The following is a 19119-nucleotide window of genomic DNA, read 5'->3' on the forward strand; positions in this document are numbered from 1 at the left end:
AGAGGGCAGGAGGGGGAGAGAGGGCAGGAGGGGGAGAGAGGGCAGGAGGGGGAGAGAGGGCAGGAGGGGGAGAGAGGGCAGGAGGGGGAGAGAGGGCAGGAGGGGGAGAGAGGGCAGGAGGGGGAGAGAGGGCAGGAGGGGGGGGAGAGGGCAGGAGGGGGGGAGAGGGCAGGAGGGGGGGAGAGGGCAGGAGGGGGAGAGAGGGCAGGAGGGGGAGAGAGGGCAGGAGGGGGAGAGAGGGCAGGAGGGGGAGAGAGGGCAGGAGGGGGAGAGAGGGCAGGAGGGGGAGAGAGGGCAGGAGGGGGGAGAGAGGGCAGGAGGGGGAGAGATGGAGAGGGAGGGCAGGAGGGGGAGAGATGGAGAGGGAGGGCAGGAGGGGGAGAGATGGAGATGGAGGGCAGGAGGGGGAGAGATGGAGATGGAGGGCAGGAGGGATGGAGATGGAGGGCAGGAGGGGGAGAGATGGAGATGGAGGGCAGGAGGGGGAGAGATGGAGATGGAGGGCAGGAGGGGGAGAGATGGAGATGGAGGGCAGGAGGGGGAGAGATGGAGATGGAGGGCAGGAGGGGGAGAGATGGAGATTGTGGGCAGGAGGGAGAGTGTGGGCAGGAGGGAGAGTGTGGGCAGGAGGGAGATGGAGAGGGAGAGGGAGGGCAGGAGGGAGAGAGATGTATGTATGCTGTGTCTGGTGGCTCAGTGGATGAAGGCATCTGCTGCAGGGACCTGTGTGCAACCTCATGGTCACAAGTTTTCGTTGTGCTTTAGCCCCGCCCCTCCCCCTCTGACCCCGCCCCCACCAGTGCGGCCCTCGGCCACAAACCACACAGTAATTTGGCCCCTGAGAGAAAGTTTGTGAGTACCCATGCTTTAGAAGAACAAGAAACGGGGGTTTACTCGCTGTACTTTCTAATTCCCAAGAAGGACGGAACACGAAGGCCAATTCTCGACCTCAGGCCCCTCAACCATTGCATACAATCAGATCATTTTCATATGATCACTCTACAACAAGTGCTTCCACTGCTGCAACAAGGCGACTTCCTCACAACACTAGATCTAAAGGACACCTACTTCCATATCCCCATACATCCTGCTCACAGAAAGTATCTAAGGTTTGTACTGGAAGGACAACACTATCCGTTCAAAGTCCTTCCATTCGGAGTGACAATGGCACCACGAGAATTCACAACGTGCCTAGCAGTGGTAGCAGCACATCTCAGAAGACAGCAAATACATGTCTTCCCTTATCTAGACTGGCTCATAAAAGCCAAGTCATTCAATCAGTTTGTCCAACACACACATCAGACAATTCAAACGTTGCACAACTTAGGGTTTACAATAAACGACACCAAGTTGCACCTGCAGCCTTCGCATGTACATCAGTATCTAGGAGCTACATTAAACACGTCTACAGCCCTAGCGTATCCCAGTCCAGCCAGGATACAGAGCATTCAAGCCTTAGTCGCCACTTAACACCAGCAGTCTCTGCAAGCCAGGGTGTTTATGGGACTAATAGGCATGATGGCATCTTGCATCTTCATAGTACCACACGCAAGATAGAAAATGCGTCCACTACAAGAGTGCCTAGTACAACAGTGGACCCAAGCTCAAGGTCAACTAAAAGACCTGGTGTTGGTCGACAGCCGCACGCATCGCTCTCTGCAGTGGTGGAACACCAAAAACTTGACAAAGGGGCGGCCGTTCCTCGAGCCTGTTCCACAAATAGTGCTCACAACAGACGCATCCCTCACAGGATGGGGAGCCCATCTCTTACATCACACAACTCCGGGTCAATGGAACAATCAACAAAATTTTTTCCATATCAACCATCTAGAGCTGCTGGCAATATTCTTAGCACTCAAGACTTTTCAACTTCAAGGACAAATCAAAGCTGTTCTAATCCGGACGGACAATATGACAGCCATGTACTATATACAAAAACAGGGGGGGACACTCTCTGCAACTGTCCCAGCTTGCACAGAACATTTAGAGATGGGCCATTCCTTAAAACATACATCTGTTAGCGGAACACCTTCCAGGAGTTCACAATCAGATAGCAGATCTGTTAAGTCGGCAGTCACAACAGATTCACGAATGGGAACTACATCCACAAGTTCTTCAACCATTCTTCCAAAGGTGGGGGCACCCACACATAGATCTGTTTGCCACCCACGAAAATGCAATATGTTCAGCCTTCGCCGCCAGGTTTCCACACCCACTGTCCGAAGGCAATGCGATATGGATGAACTGGTCAGGCAGATTTGCGTACGCTTTCCCGCCTCTCCCACTAATTCTATTAGTAGTGCGCAAGCTCAGACAACAGTCTCTCACAGTGATCCTAGTAACTCCCACATGGGCACGCCAACCGTGGTTCACCACCCTACTAGATCTCTCTCTAGTTCCACATCAAAAGCTACAGCTCACTGTTAACACAGCACCATGGAGATATCAGACACCCACACCCAAACCAATTGAATTTGGCGATCTGGCTCCTGAAGTCTTAGAGTTTGGTTATCTAAACCTACCACCAGACTGTATGAACTTCATTAAAGAGGCTAGGAAACCCACTACTAGAGCGTGTTATGTCGGTAAATGGAAAAGATTCGCAATATTTTGCAAAAATAATCATATCGATCCCCTGGATGCTTCCATCCAAAATATAATTTATTACCTTTTACATCTACAAACGTCTAATTTGGCATATTCTTCCATACTCCTGCACCTTGCAGCAAATGCAGCCTATTTACAAAACATACAAAAGAGTACCTTTAATCAAAGCATTCATGGGAGGATTAAAAAGCAGAATCCCACCCAGGTTGCCACCTTCTCCTGTGTGGAACCTGAATATTGTCCTTACAAGACTCGTGGGGCCCCGTTTCGAGCCTCTCGCAAACTAGGAGCCTCTATGGCTTTCTTAGGTAACATACCCCTCTGATTTTGACCTCTGCACCCAGCCACTCCTGTGCAGCTAGTGGTGCAGTTTTGGTGCTTAACCTGACCCCTGGCCGTTGCTGACTTTTGGCTCCTATGACTGGAACTGTAAGTTTAATACTTACCTGTTTAACCACAATATTGTTTTCCCCATAGTGTCATGTAGTTCCTATATGACCTATACAGGATCTGCAGGTTTGGATAGCATAAACTGTGGGACTGGTGGCAGACTGATTCTGTGCACCCCGCTAGATATGTTATTAGCCTGTCTGTATCAGCTAGCTCACATTGCCACTATAATCTCCTCTTACCAAGGAGAGAATAGATTCGGGCAACCTCAGAACATGACAACCCTGAGCCCTCAAAGAGTGGTAACAATATACTACATTTAGCCTAGTCACTCGTGCTTACTTGGTTTGTCTCAGAGAGATACACAGAATAAACAAGCTGGGCGTTTTCAATAATCATTTATTGAACAGTTGTTGTCCTGGTGTAGAATAGATGTGCTGCAACAACCGTTGGACAGTATAGAATCTAAATGATTAACAGTACTATGAAAGTAAAAGGATGGTATAGTTATACCTTTGTACTGAAATCATGAATACATTTAATAATATAAAACACATGATGATAAAAGGTGCGTACTCCTACGATGCCTCCCTAACTAGATGTACCCAAGTGTACCTAGCATGGGTGTAGATGTTAAGCCAAGAATCCCTCTAGGATCTAGTCAACCCCATTACCTTAAGTGAGAATGTGGGACCCCGCACTGGTCTCGATCTGGACACCCCGTGAGGGATGTTAGACCACTGCGAGCTGGAGTGTCCGCATGCAGGAACCTCAGTGTCTCTGGTCAGTGTGTCGGCCGGGAAGTCTCGATCTTCTCTAGCTATCTTAGCAAGATGTGATGTACATAGGTCTCCCCAGGGGTCCTACCTTGCTGTATTACTGTGTCGGCCTAAGGATGACATCGGGCATGAACTTTGTATATACATTTTATACAGGAGATGGTGGTTCTGCTGTGCTTCCAAGAACCCTCATGCATAATGTATGAGATTTCGAACTAGGGAAAACCCGCATTCTGAATGCAGTGTAATATCTAGGTAAAAGGTAGGTCTCTATAAACCGTGACAAGTGTAATGTAGGGAGAGAATATAGGTGAATGGTAACCGGTTTACCGAGACCTATATTATAGTACCTATATGGACTATAACTATAGAATAACATTAGGCTGTGTTGAGAAGTTTCTAAGTGTCAATTTTTGAGAGTGAGATGTATTCGTAATCAAAAACAAACATTATTACGAGGACCTTGGCCTTAAAATAAAATACAAAGTATATTTTTCTAAAATTAGTCTGGATCTCCTCCTTCAGTCATGTGTCCATTATTGATCACTGTTGTGCAATAAATGTATTATACTCCTCTGTTAGACCAAAGGCTGCTTGCCCACACTACCACTAATAGAGCACTTTGTGTTTTGCATTGAGGTATGTACACAGTATTACCACCTAGTGGCAATATCCTATATAGAGCCAGATTCCTACATGTGGCATCAGACGTATGCCCTGAAAATTCCTGTGCATGGTCGCTGTCTTCAGATTGCATTATCAGCGTTTCGCCTGGAATCACGGTTAGGAGATGCTATCCGAACAACAAGCAATACTGAAGAAATAGATGAGAACACTGGTGTGACCATTTTTTTGCCAAAAACACACCACTGAAGATACGACCATGCAGTCAGAGAATGTGCAACCAGGCACCTGTGAGAATCGGCAGAAACTGAGAATGCTCCCTTTGGATTTTGCCCAAGGTGCCATCAAAGGTTTACATAAAAGGATACTTAAAAAGTCTACAACTTGTACCCATCTAAAGGCCATAGTGCCAAGGGTTGCAAAGCATAGGCTGACTTTCACCCAAAAACACTCACATTTAGGAAGAAACAAAGGTAGGCAATTTATGCATTCACCACAAAGACAGACTTCACTCGAGGGCATCAGCCTCTCCTACGATGATGTGAAGAACACAGTGGGGATCCAGTTGGCGGACACCAAAGAAAGGGTCAACATCTCCGACAGACTAAGTGTGGCGAAGATGGTGTGGAAGGATGGTGATGCCAAGAAACACCAGTAGGTAACATTGCATTACATGCACTAGGACTTAGCCAACCAAACTAACATGCCTCACTTGTCCCTAGACACTGTATGCACCAAGGGCTGTACCCCTTCACACCATATTTGCTTTTTTTGTAGCATAGCAAGGGAAAGAGGACAGGCCCAAAAGGCTTGGGGACTTCAGCAAAGTGACTTGCTCAACTCCCTGACCCCTCGTCCCCCGGCACACATCACCAATGGGGACAGACAAGAGTATTTCCTCAGCAAATAGGAGGCAATCCAATCACCTCAGACAACTGAATACCCAGCATTATACAGCATATATATTGCATCAAATTGGTCAAAGTGCCACCAGTATTGCCTCCAATAGCAAATGAGGAGTGCAAAGGGGCAGGATTAGCTAGTCTGCAGCAAGAAGCACAAGAATTGCTGTAGAAAAAGTCTCCAAAGGAGAGTTCAAAGGGGTCTCCTCAGAATATTTTCTAATACTAAATGTAGAAAGTTCTTACGACTGATATTAGATCTCAGATTGCTAAACAAAAACACAAAATTCTGCGGTTCAAAATGATCATGCTGCAGGATGTCATACCACTGAAGAGGGATGACTGCATGGCCACCATAGACTTCGAGGATGCCTATCTGCACACATTTATCAACCGTAAGCAGTTCCTCAGATTTGATGTAAACAAGTTACCTTATCAGTTCAAAGTATTACCCTTTTGAATAGAATCTGCAACTAAAACATTCACAAGGTGACTGGCTGTTGTAGCCTCACAGTTAAGGAAACAAAAAAACAGATATATCCCTGTCAGGACGACTTCCTGCTCACAATAGCAATGCCAGAAGAACATTCAAATCGTGATACAAACACTCCCATAGACTATAGTTTCTTCTTCAATCATCCTCCGGCCTAGAGCAAGAAATTGTGTTTTTGAGCCTGACACTAAACTCAAAGGAAACCAAAGCATTCCCAGTGAAAAAGAGCCCTGACATTGAGAGAACAAACTTGCCTTTTCTAGGGGGCAAGGTCATACATAGACTGAAGGCTGGACAGTCCACATCTGACAAACGCAAGCAAATGGTGAAACTCAACAGCAAGTGCAGCCCACACCCAAATCATACATTTGCATTAGAAGGTATTACACATTTGCTCCCCGACATAATAATGTATCGAAATGTAATTCTTAAAACATATCTTTGTGACTTTTGCTCTTGTCAGCAAGAAATCCCAGGGAAGATATGGACAGGCAGTCCCCCCCCCCCCCCCCCCCCACCCCCCTCCCTCCACCCCCCCCTGTATGGGCTATAATATTGCTAAAAGTGCCCTATAAAAATAGCGCCATGTAACAAAGTGGCAGATTCTTTTGGTAACTAAAACAGCACCGCCCCTTAAAGACAAACATATTTATCTTCTGTTAGCACAATACTCTGCTTTTACAGTGAAGAGAAAGATCGTTTATCCTCTCTATGCAAATCAGCATCTTTTAACATTGGGGTCTGCCTATTTAGGAACCATTTTGACCAAACTTCTTCAGTTTAAGGTTGAGTTAACAGTTGAGGTTGTTTAAACCTATGTTCAGGTGTGCAGGTATTTGAGCTATCAATGAATTCATCACCTACCGTTAAATAGGCGTATTGTGCAGATCATATCAGATCTGGTAGAGAATTCTGACTTTAATGTTTTTATTACTGTGTTGGTTTGATGGTAAGAATTGTTTGAACACTTTCTGTATTTCAGGGCCATTATTTTAAGTATTCTGTATTATGAATTTTAGTAATACACTATAAAATTATGTTCGAGGCATATGAGCTGCAGATTGTACACTATGCATATATTGCCACCTAGTGATGGACCCGGATGTTTGCAGTTTGTTTTGTAGAAAAGTCTTTGGAAGTCACGGGATAGGTGACTCCTCCTTTGGATGATACTGCGCATGATCATCGGCTCCTTCCCCAGATTGTTTTTTTCCGCCACCGGGCTCGGATGTGTTTCCAGGGCTCCGTGTTAAAACCGAATTCCTTCGGCGCGCAATCCCCACCGACTTTCAGAAAATAAGTTTCGAACGCTTCTCCACTCTACGCTATTCTTCAACGTCGAATACTTCGATTCCGGTCGACGGCCTTCGGGCCTAACCAGGCCTCAACTCCAGCTCATGTAAAAGACGCCATTCAAAAAGTGTCCTCAATGTGGGTCGAAGTTTCCCCACACCGACCTTCACGAGGTGTGTAAACCTCTGCCTTTCTCCGGGGCACGAGGCAAGGGACTGTTTAGCTTGTGCCTCTTTCCGCTCCAAAAACACTATCGGATGAAAGTTTTCCGCTCCGGCTGGAAATAGACTTTTCAAGCACTTCGAAGTGCAAAAAACGTACTAAAAACTTACCAAACTACTTTCGATATCGACTAACATCGTTTCAACTCCATCAGCTCGATTCCGGTCGTCGACGCAGGCCGTTGGGCCTATCCACGCCGTGAGGCCTACACCTCATGGAAAGGGCGCCATTCAAGAGATGACCCGAGTGTGGAGCAAAGTTTCCACACAGTGACTGCCCGAACACGACAAATCCAACGGTACAGCCTGCGCATCCTTTCGATCCAAGAAAACCACCTGAGATCGAAGGGCCCGTCGACACAACATGCAGAGATCCGCTCCGGAACCTGTGGATATCTTCGACGAGGAGGTTCTGCTTGTTCCCGAAGAAGATTCAGATGATCTCCAGATCGTATCAGAGGCAGACGACTCAGATGACTCTATACCATCGGGTCAGCGCGTGAGTGCTACTGCCCCTGCACCACACACAGCACCCAGATCGAAGGCAAAGGTCAACACTCCGCCTCCGGAGCCCAGTCGCGACCGAAAAACCACTTCGACAGCCCCGCCATCGAGCCCGGCTCCGAAGAAAATAATTAAGCCTACCGGTAGCTCGGTACTGAGCAAGCTGCACCTGCCGATCCCACAAGCTCCCTCGGCACCGAAAGAAGTCTCGACTGCGCCCCAACCATCGAAACAGCCTACGACACCGAAAATAACACCTTCGGTGCCGAAAACTACGCCAAAGGACATTGTAACACCTCCTAAGGCTAAAGACAAACCGCAACCTCGTCCGGAACCAAAAAAATCGGCGCCGACAAAGGTTACACGAGGAGAAGACCTTTTCCATTCAGATCCTCTGCAAAAGAAGATGTACATTGACCCAAAGACAGGTCATGTATCCACTGCACCACACAAGAAGAGGAAGGCAGATGCAACACCCACACCTGTATTTCCTGCCAAGAAGAAGGACTCTGCCACATCTCCTATGCACCCTTCTTCTCCTGTACTTCCTTCTCCGTCATCACCTGTTCCTCTTAACAACTCGCCACTGGTATCTCCTTCACATTCTCCTCTTTTATCCTCACACTCTCCTCAAGATGATGATGAGTATAGTTTAGGTAGAGGGATAGACCCAGATGAGCCTTTGCCATACCCTGTAGATGAGACTGGGAGTACCCAAACCCACAGGATGTGCCAGATATTCCTGACCCACAGTCATACCCATCAAAACCTTCTCCCCCAGAAGATAACATTGGGTTCTTCACCTGGTGAACAGAGCTGCCATTTACCATGGGGTCGCTATGCATTCTGATGAGGCAGAGGAAGACTTTCTCTTAGACACATTTGAAAAATCGCAAAGGTCTGTTCAAATTCTTCCCATGATTCAAGGGGTCATCAAACCTGCTCCTGAGATATTTAAAGACCCTGTACGTACTGGTATCCTAAACCCTAGAATTGGGAAAAAATATAGGCCTGCACCTGCAGATCCAGCCTACATTAAAGGACAACTACCATTAGATTCACTAGTTGTGTCAAATGCTAGGAAAAGGGCAAACTCACAAACTTCAGGTGAGGCACTCCCACCTGACAAAGAATCCAAGGTAATAGATGCTTCAGGCAAAAGAATAGCTGCACAAGCTACTAACATATGGCGCATAGCTAATACACAAGCCCTCCTCTCATGATATGATAGGGCGCATTCTGATCAGTTAGAGAAACTATTGGACCATCTACCTGATCAATATAAGGCACAAGCAAACGGCCTTATATAAGAAGGCAAGCTAATTTCTAATGCCTCAATCAAGTGCGCACTAGATGTAGCAGACACCGCGACTAGAGCTGTAAATACTAGTGTTGTACTTAGGAGACATGCGTGGCTACGCATTTCAGGGTTTAAACAGGAAGTGCAAACTACCATTTTAAATCAACCATTTAATCAAAACCAACTGTTTGGACCAGAAGTAGACACAGCACTTGACAAATCAGACACTGTTAAAATCTATGGGGGCTTTACAGTCCACACAAGCTAAGAGTTCTTTTCGTCGCTCCTTCTACAGAGGAGGCTCCAAACTGGGGCAGACAATCCAACATCCTTCAAATCTAGCACATAAACATCCTCTAACAAGGGATATTTTAGAGGAGGATATAGAGGAAATAACAACAAGGGAAGAGGTTGGGGTAACCACAATAATCAAACCTTTTCCACTACAAAACAGTGACTTCCCTCTGCTCCCCCAACAGCATTCCACCCCTGTGGGGGGCAGATTAACACAATTCCTGCCTGTCTGGAACTCCATAACAGACAAGTGGGTAAAACAGATTCTCCAGTATTAGGGGTGTCTTTCATAGATTCACATGCTTGAATATTACCAGTCATCGAAGTGGGAGTCCCACGGTACATAAAATAGCAGTAACTTATGCATGTATACATGAAAAATATCATAAATAAAAATATACATACATATAATGTAATAAAATGTAAATTTTTTAAAAGTACCATAGAACATAATAGGCCCATTGAAAAGCCTAAGGGCAAACTACCGCCCTATCTCCCTCTTACCTTTCTTTTAAAAAATCCTGGAAGCCCACGTCACCACCTGTCTCTCACAGTTTATCGAGAGTTCCAACTTTCTCGAGGCCAACCAGGCAGGCTTCAGACCCGGCCACTCTACGGAGACGGTGATCTTGGCCGTGCTGGACGCCCTGAGAGACGGTGTTGACAAGGGTGCCCCCCAGGCCCTGGTATTATTAGATCTGTCAGCCGCCTTCGACACGGTGGATCATAACATCCTTCTCCGCCGTGTCGAGCAGGCTGGCATCCAGGGCCTGGCGTTGGCTTGGGTCAGATCCTTCCTGACTGGCAGGTCTCAGACCCTTAGCCTGGGCGCCTTCAGGGCTCCTAGAGAGCACTCGCTCTGTGGGGTTCCCCAGGGTTCTTCCTTGTCCCCCCTTCTTTTCAATCTTTATCTTCGCCCCCTTCTACTTTCTTTGAGGCAGTGGGACGTTACCGTGTTTAATTACGCGGACGACCTGCAACTCATCTTTTCTCTCAATTCCCCCTCTGCTATCCCCAATTTTCAGGCAGTCATGTCCCACATTCTCCAGTGGATGGGCCATAACCAGTTAAAGCTGAACCCCGGTAAGACGGAGCTCCTCCCTCCCGGTAGGAGCGCCACCTTCTGGGGGCCTCAATTCTGGCCGGTGGAACTGGGCCCCTCTCCCACTCCCGTGGCTTCGGTGAAGAGCCTGGGGGTCACTATTGACTCCGCTCTATCCCTAGGGCCGCAGGTAGGGACCGTGGTCTCGTCCTGTATTTACCAACTGCGCAGGATCAGGAAAGTGGCATACCTCCTTACACCTGATGCCCTCCTGCAGGTTATCATGGCCCTCGTCCTCTCCCGCCTTGATTTTTCCAACTCTATCTACCATGGTCTGCCTAAAACATCGATGGCTAGACTGCAAGCGGTCCAAAATCAGGCGGCGAGACTGGCCTTAGGGATTCCGAAGTGGCAATCTGCTAGGCCCCTCCTTGTCAAACTCCACTGGCTCCCTGTCATCTCTAGGGCAGCCTTCAAGATTGGCTGCCTTATCTTCAAGTCATTGACTAGCCCCTGTCCCATCTTCGTGAAATCCCTCATCAGACCCTACTGCCCATCCCGCAACTTGAGATGCTCTCACCTCCATTTCTCGACTGTTCCTTCTTACAAGCTCTGCAGATCTGGAGGCCGGAGATTCGCATACCTGGCCCCCAAGCTCTGGAACTCTTTCCCCCTTTCTCTTAAAACTTCTAACCCTTTGACCCTCTTTCGTAAGTCTCTTAAAACTTGGCTTTTCCCTCAATCTGGTTAGTCTTTCTGTCCTCTCTACTTCCAACCAGCGCCAGGAAACCCATGGTGTCAGTGCGCTATACAAGCACCCCTTACGATACGATACGATACGAGAACTCACTTTAGTAGCATATTAGTGTCATTATGTGTTGGATCACATTCCAACCAATCAGGCTGTAGCCTCCTCTAGAACCTTCTCCTCAGAAGCCCAAGTCCTCAGATTTTCTACCGCACGTCGTGTGAAGGGAGTCTCCCTGAGCTCTGCTCAGTTTTCTTCAACACTAGCTGTTTTTTCTTCAGAACATGTCTTCAAATAAGAAATCTTTGTTTAAAGCCTGCCCTTCTTGTGGTAAACTGCTTCAGAACCCACACTACAAACGCTAAACAAAACTCTAACAACAACCACCTGAAGTGCATCCTTCTCAACACCCGCTCGGTCCACAGACACGCCATTGAACTATGGAGCCTACTCGACACCACAACACCGGACGTCGCCTTTCTCACGGAAACATGGATAAGCGCCAGACATCGCCATAGCCATCCCGGACGGATACAAGATCATCCGAAAAGACTGCATCAACAGAACAGGAGGAGGTATCGCCATCGTTCACAAGAACACCATCCGCATCACGACCACCACCGACGACACCTTCTCAGCCACTGAACACCTCCACTTCCAGATACACACCAACCCTAAGACCACACTTAGCGGCACCCTCATCTACAGACACCCAGGACCCCTTACACAATTCAGCGAAGACATCGCTGACTTAATCAGCCCGCACGCCCTCCCCTCCGATGACTATATCCTCCTAGGAGACCTCAACTTCCATCTGGAGAATAACAACGACAGCAACACCACCACCCTGCTGGCCAACCTCACCAATCTCTAACTCAAACAACTGGTGAACACCCCCACCCACTACGCCAGACACACACTCGACCCAATCTTCACCTCCAGCAAGCAAATATCCTTCACTCACGCCACGGGACTCCACTGGCCAGACCACAGCTGCGTCCACTTCAGCTTCAGAAAGACCACGACCCACCACCACCTGCAACAAGTTCCCCGAAGAAACTGGAACAAAATTACCACCGACCAGCTCACCACATCTCTAACCCAAAACCCTCCCGCTAGACCAACGGGCCCAAACCAAGCAGCCATCAAGCTCGTACAATGGATCGCCCACTGCGCTGACGAACTAGCACCCTTGAAAAACCCTCCCAACAAGCCAGGAAGCAAAAAAGCCTCTTGGTTCAACGACTACCTCAAGAACTCCAAAAAGAACTGCTGCACCCTCGAGAAAGCATGGCGAAGAAACACAACCACAAACAACATGACCGCCCTCAAGAACGCCACCTGCAAACACCACTAGCTGATCCGCACCACCAGAAAATCAGCATTCAAGGAGCGTCTAAACAAGGCCCACAACAGCAAAGAACTCTTCAGCATTGTCAAAGAGCTCACCAACCCCAACGCCGGCAACAACGACATCACTCCCTCTCAAGACCTCTGCGATTCTCTTGCCTCATTCTTCCACAGCAAAATCGCTGACATACATAACAGCTTCGGCGACCTGACCACTCCCCCAACCACAGAACCGAAGCCCCCTACCACCACCCTCCGCGCCTGGACCCCGATCAGCACCGAAGACACCATCCGCACGATGAACTCCATCCACTCCGGATCGCCAACCGACCCATGCCCCCATCACATCTTCAACAAGGCTGACTTCATCATCGCCCCCCAACTCCGGGACATCATCAATTGCTCCTTCAATACCACCACCTTCCCGGAAAGCTGGAAACATGCCGAACTTACTGCCCTCCTGAAGAAACCAACAGCGAACCCCACCGAGCTTAAGAACTCCCGCCCTCATTGCAGCCACAGACGACATCCGGACACTGCTCGACAACGGGGAAACAGTGGCCCTCATCCTCCTGGACCTCTTCGCAGCGTTCGACAGTCTGCCACCGCACCCTTGCACAACGCCTCAGGGACACCAGGATACAAGACAAGGCCTTGGATTGGATCATCTCGCTCCTCCCATTCCCCGGCAAAGTCATAGAGAAGACCGTCAACAGTCAGCTCGCCACCTTCCTTGAAGCTAACAATGCCCTAGACCCCTCACAATCCGGTTTCCGAGCCAACCACAGTACCGAGACCGCCCTCATTGCAGCCACAGACGACATCCGGACACTGCTCGACAACGGGGAAACAGTGGCCCTCATCCTCCTGGACCTCTTCGCAGCGTTCGACAGTCTGCCACCGCACCCTTGCACAACGCCTCAGGGACACCAGGATACAAGACAAGGCCTTGGATTGGATCATCTCATTCCTAGCCGGAAGAACCCAAAGAGTCCGCCTCCCCCCTTTTAGATCAGATGCCACCGAAGTCATATGCGTACCACAAGGATCCTCACTCAGCCCCACCCTCTTCAACGTCTACATGAGCCCCCTCGCATCCATTGCACGCCAACAGAACCTCAAAATCATCTTCTATGCAGACGACACCCAGCTGCTCCTCTCCCTCACCAACGACCCAACCACCGCCAAAACCAACCTACAAGAAAGGATGAAAGACGTAGCTGAGTGGATGAAAAACAGCCGTCTAAAACTGAATTCAGACAAGACGGAAGTGCTTATCCTAGGTTCATCCCCCTCTGCCTGGGACGTCTCTCGGTGGCCCTCGGCCCTAGGCAGCGCACCCAAACCAACGGACCATGCTCGCTATTTGGGATTCCTCCTAGACTCCTCCCTCTCGATGACCAAACAAGTCAATGCCGTCTCATCATCATGTCTTAACATCCTACGCATGCTCCGAAAGATCTTCCGCTGGATCCCAACCGAAACAAGGAAAACGGTCACCCAAGCACTTGTCACAAGCCGTCTGGACTATGGAAACACCCTCTACGCCGGAACCGCAGCCAAACTACAGAATAGATTTCAACGCATTCAGAACGCTTCCGCTAGACTCCTCCTAGACATACCTCGCCACAACCACATATCTGGTCACCTGAGAGACCTGCATTGGCTCCCCGTCAACAAGAGAATCACGGTCCGTCTCCTCACCCACGCACACAAGGCCCTCCACGACCTAGGACCCAGATACCTCAACACTCGACTGACCTTTTACACCCCCACCCGCTAACTATGGTCGTCCAACCAAGCCCTCGCCATGATTCCACGCATACGAAGAGCCACCATGGGGGGAAGATCCTTCTCCTACTTAGCGGCCAAAACCTGGAACTCCCTCCCCACCCACCTCCGCCTTACACAGAACCATCTCTCCTTCAGAAAACAACTCAAGACCTGGCTGTTCGATCAGTAGCGAACCCCTCTCCCTTAAGCGCCTTGAGACCCTCTGGGTGAGTAGCGCGCTATACAAATTTATGACTTGACTTGACCACGAAGTGAAAAACTGTAAGTACTGTTGCACTTTTCCTCCCAAGACTCTGAGGGATAGAGAGGCCCGTCTCCTTCTGTGGCTACAGAAGTTGAAGACTTCAGAGTCTGTGGTTTCTGACGTAGAAAGTTTATCATCTGGTGTTTCTAAATCCTCTCAGAAGCGTGGGTCTGAGACTGAGGTTCCATCTCCTTTTCTGAAGAAAAGTAGACTGTTGGTGTCCTCCAGGATTGTCTCCCCACAGGATTCGCTTCAGGGCATGTCTACAGGACCTGGTTCTCAGACGTCTGCGCCCAAAGCCTTGCCTTCCACTTTAAAATCTGGCATTGGCTCGTCGACGTCTTCAGCATCTACGAAGTCAGTGACTGTAGCCTCTATGTCGACGACGACATGTACTATGTCAACCAGTGCTACGTTGACGACTATCACCTTGTCGACGATGGCCCAGGAGGTGAGACCCATTACTTCTATTGTGAAGGTCTCGTCGACGAGTGTCAAATCGAAACCGTCGACGACTAAGTCATAGTCGACGCTTCCCTCGTCGACGCAAACCCCGTCGACTAAGATCAAGTAATCTAAAAGCATCTCGTCGACGGGCCCATCATCTTCGTCAACGGGCCTGTCATCGTCGTCGACGGCTGTCTCTTCGACGGCGCCTCCGTCGACGACCATCATATCATCGTCGACGTCTACATCATCGTCGACTAGTAAGGCTCCAATCTCGTCGAAGACTCCGTCGACGGACAAGAAATCTTCGTCGACGAAGAAAAAGCCTTCAATTTCAGCGTCGATTACATCTATGGCGACGACGCAGACGCCTCAGGTTGATTCTAAGACTTCCGCTTTTACGTCAACGGGCTCGTTGACTTCTCATCAACCTTTGGCCACAGCTACCACTTTTACAGTGGTTACTGCTTCTTCTTTGAGGACAGTACCTCTCCTTCAACTGAGTCCAGTGAGAAGTGGAACTCATCTTCAAGACCAATTGTTTGTCTGGTGAGGAAGAAACCGGAAACGAATCAGAGGTGGAACCACTATTCGGACAGGCATCTAGTCCATCTGATTTTCACATTAAGTGCCAGGAGTATAGTGATGAGTGTGACAAAGTGGAAAACGTCGAAGATGGGAACAAATTATTTCCTGCTGAGGAATCCGAACCAGTTACTTTGGAGCCGGTTATGCAAATACCTTGATCTTTGGTCATGAACTTGCAGCACATGCTAGATGACTATAACCGCAGGTTCCCTCCATCTACACCTGCCTTTCCAGCACCACAACTTCCTCCACAGCCTCAACCTCAACTTCCTCAGGCACCTGCACCCGCGTCACCGGAGGGTACTCGTCCTGACACCGGCAACGAGGATCCTGATCCTCGAGACACTGATGACGACGACAATGACATCATGAATGAGTGGGACCATTACAGGGCTCAAATACCTTCCACTCCGCCCACCTCACCTCTAGCATCGCCTCCAGTGAACATTGCAAATTTCCACAATTTGATGGTCCGTGCAGCAAAGCGTTTTCATCTCACTATCGAAAAACATGAAAGTGAATGCTTTTTGTATGATTTTAAGGACCGATCACAAAGGCAATCCCACACAATACCAATCATTGAATATATTTGGCAGGAGGGCCTTAAATTAATAGAACATCCAAATTCGGTACCTGCAGTTTTGCCCAGATTGGACAGGAAATATAAGGCTACGGCATCTTCCCCTGCCTGTTTGGTGTCGCAACCGAAAGCAGATTTGGTTATAACTCAGGCAGCACAGAAAAGATCCCGCAATCCTGCTACACCACTCACGTCTCCTCCTGATCAGGAAGGCCGCAAGTTGGACTCTATAGGTAAAAAATTTACAACCATGGCGGCTACTACTGTGAGGGCGGCTAATACCTTGGCTATTTTGGGCCGTTACGACCGCCAGATGTAGTCCGAGCTTGCCGCACGGATTACTCAAATACCCGATGCCATCCGTGCAGAAGCACAGGCCATTATTCAGGAGGGAGAGAGAATTTCATCCGAAATTATTAATTGCGCGCTCGACATTTCCTCCACGGGCTTTCGTCAATTGGCTGGGGCTGCAGTCTTGAGGCATCAAGGCTGGTTGAAGTCTACCACCTTCTGTCCAGAGGTACAAGCAAGAGTCCTGGACTTGCCGTACGACGGGGAGTCGTTGTTTGGCAAACACGTAGATGATGCCCTTAAGGCGATAAAGGACACCGACACTGCAAAGTCCTTAGCTACCCTCCAATACAAGAAGCGGCCCTTTCGGGGGGCACGAGGTAGAGGCAGAGGTTCCTCTACTTTTCGAGGATCAGGTCAATATCGTTCGTACAACACCTACAACGATAACCGGCAGAGGGGTTCCTACCAATCCCAGAAGAGTCAGTCCACCACCAGACCATACCAACGAAAAACAACATATAGAGGTGGCTCAAACAATAAAAAGCAGTAACAGTCTCAGTTCCTTTCTTCTGCCGACTGTAAATCTTGGAGGTCGCATCTCAAAGTACTTTTGCAAATGGTCCGAAATCACCTCCGACCAATGGGTCCTGGACTTTATCTCCAAAGGACATACCCTGGAGTTTACAAAATTCCCTCCCACTCGTCCACCTTCTCCCCATCTCAAAGAACTTTTGGCCCAGGTAAAATTGATGATCAAAAAAGGAGCCATCGAGTTAGTACCACAAGGTCAACGCGGCAAGGGGTTTTATTCCCGATTTTTCTTAGTCCAGTAAAAGTCGGGGGAATGGCGTCCAATTTTGGATTTACGGGCCCTGAACAAATTTATCATTTCAAAAACTTTTCAGATGTTAACTCTGCTTCAAATTCTGAATGATCTCAATCCAGGGGAATTCTTTTCAATGATCGACCTCCAAGACGCATATTTCCATGTGCCAATTCACCCCAGACACAGGAAGTATCTACGCTTCACAGTCGGACAGCTGCACTTCCAATTCAAAGTCCTACCATTCGGCCTTCGATCAGCGCCGAGGGTCTTTACCAAGATTTTGGCCCCGGTAGCTGCCTTCCTGCGTCTGCAAGGCGTCCAATTGTATCCATACCTGGACGACTGCCTCATCAAGGCCAAGACTTTTCAACTGACGGAGCAGCACACTCAGGTCTGCGTCTCCTTTTTCAAAACTTGGGGCTTTCAATCAATTGGAATACAAAAGGGGGGTTGCTGCGCTGTTCCTATGGAGAGTAAGGGAAGAGTTAACTGGCATGACCACAGATGTTAGAGTAACATCCTGGGGCATCCATTTTGTTGGATGTAATTGCCTCACACACCCCGAAGGATGTCATGCTTCATCATCGGCGGTTGCTCCTCGTCGGGCAGGCGGTGCAATCCCCGACGGGCTCACCTCAAAGAGGGGCTCTTTGGCGGAGATCTTTTTCCAACAGCCTTATGGTGAGGTGGGGGTGTGTGGGCTGGGCTAGGTGTAGTGGTGTGAGGGATATTAAAATGTAGCAAGGGGTACCGGAATTCAGTTTATTCTGGGGGTCCCCTGGCTGCAGTTAAAAAAGTGGGGTTAGCTCACTAGGTGTCAGCAGGTTAGGTCGGGTGACCCTAGATGAGACTAAAGGTGATGCTGGTCGACATGTTTCTCGCTGTGGGTCTAGTCACCCGCGATTCATCAGGACCTTAATAAAGTGCAAGGGAAAACATGCTAATGTCATGTGTATCATTCGTTACCTCTGTGGGTACTCCTATGCCTAGACATAGAAAAAAGGGGGGGACAATGGTTAAATACAAATCTGCATGTAATCAAGTCAATGCCAGGGTGTATATACATAGTGGCATGCTGTTGGTGCTGGGTGGTAATGTACAACAACCAATGCATGCCTTGCAAATTGCGTGTGCCAAGTGCACAGTGAGGAGCACACACAAAAGTTGAGTCTGTGAGGAGGTTTGTGCTAGGGTGCTGGCTAAAACCAAAAGTATAAAAATAGTTAAAGGTTAAAAATGCAGCAGTTTAGGAGGACTGGACTGCTCATCTAGTGAAAAATTTGAGCAGGTATAGTATGACAGGCACCGTTTGTAATATGATGTGGCTACATGAAAAACACACACACACTGTGACCCAAAGGGGTATACATAGATTGAGAAGTCTCACGTGCCCCACTTACCTAATGGTTAAGGATTAAATGCCACATGAGGGGTCGGCGGGACAGAACATCAGGGATGAGCCCAGGGGTTTAGCTGGAGACAGAGGACAACATAGCGCCTGTAGTTGGGTAGTTGCTAAAGCTAATGTTAATATATCTCAATGCAGAGTTGGGTCAGGACCACAGTAAGCTTGGTGGTCAATCTATCTGACCGTCTCCTCACACAGGGCGAGGAAGATGTCCTACAGAAAGGTCTGGGGTTTGTCCCCCCACCTAAGATTGACCCGTTCCAACAGACTAGGGAACTGAAATCCTTTTTCAGGAAAATAAGATTGAAAACCTTCTTTGAAGGGAGGCCTTGTGAACCCATTGCTGACTCTGGATTACATAATCCATCAACCTTCACACCACACAACGGAT

General features: G+C 48.6%; 1 protein-coding gene across 1 annotated transcript in view; it reads left to right on the forward strand.

Moving 5' to 3' along the window:
* Window positions 1-19119, forward strand: part of ZC3H15 (zinc finger CCCH-type containing 15) — a 283862-nt gene that overhangs the window by 200301 nt on the left and 64442 nt on the right. The window lies entirely within an intron of this gene.

This window comes from Lissotriton vulgaris, chromosome 2_1 (genome assembly GCF_964263255.1).
Source record: "Lissotriton vulgaris chromosome 2_1, aLisVul1.2, whole genome shotgun sequence".
In the NCBI taxonomy this organism is placed as follows: Eukaryota; Metazoa; Chordata; class Amphibia; order Caudata; family Salamandridae; genus Lissotriton; species Lissotriton vulgaris.